The following is an 893-nucleotide window of genomic DNA, read 5'->3' on the forward strand; positions in this document are numbered from 1 at the left end:
CGCTGCTCAAGTTTCGTAGCGATCGCTGCATGTCATGCGTGACATGGTCGGCCAAGGGCCGAGGCATCGAGGGCGAGGTCCCCGTGATGCATGTGAAGTGGCACGTAAACCACTGAGCACTGCTCTCGTTGCAAAGCAGTCGCTGCATGTCATTGATGGCGTGGTTAAACAAAGTTCGAGGCATCTTGAACGCGGCCTTTCAGATGCGCGTGGGGTGGCACGCTATCCAGTGGACGAAGACTGCAGGATTAACAGCCCTTTGTCGGATGTTGTAGATAATATCGGAGCTTCAAAGGAGCGAACAGTGAGGGTGACAGATGGGAGTGCGTGTTCACCCTGGTCTCACCGAGACAGAGAACTTCTGTACAGAGACGACGGCGATGTTGTATGCTGGTTGACAGACGCCGAGCGTCGGCCCTGATACAGGGTGTGTCTACCGTAGATGATGGCGCACAGTCATACACCCTCGTCAACGGTATGACGGGGGAGAAAGATGGCGACGTCCGCCTCGAGGCTATGTCTGCAGTAGATGCTCTTCTTGAGCTGGAAGAGATGTCCCTTGAAGAGTTCGGCAGAACCTTTAAGACAAGCGATTTGGCCGAAGAGGTCATTGTACGACCTGACGAGGAGATAAACTCGTCATCGCTTCTGGATGAAGTTGTCTTGGAAGACACCAAGAGAGTGCTGAACGCACAAATGGATCGTCGATCCTACGGAATCACTTATATCCGTACTATCCTTTGGTAAAGCAATCTCAAGACGTTGTCTACAAAGACCCGCCTTCGGTCCTACCCCCGGACCAAGTGTGCGTCATGTAATCGACCTGGTTCCGGTTCCAAATACTGCGTAACACGCCAATGGCCCCTGCCCAAGGAGCAGTGCGACGTCATTGA

The sequence above is a fragment of the Plasmopara halstedii genome, assembly GCF_900000015.1.
Source record: "Plasmopara halstedii genome assembly, contig: Scaffold_444, whole genome shotgun sequence".
Classification (NCBI taxonomy): Eukaryota; Oomycota; class Peronosporomycetes; order Peronosporales; family Peronosporaceae; genus Plasmopara; species Plasmopara halstedii.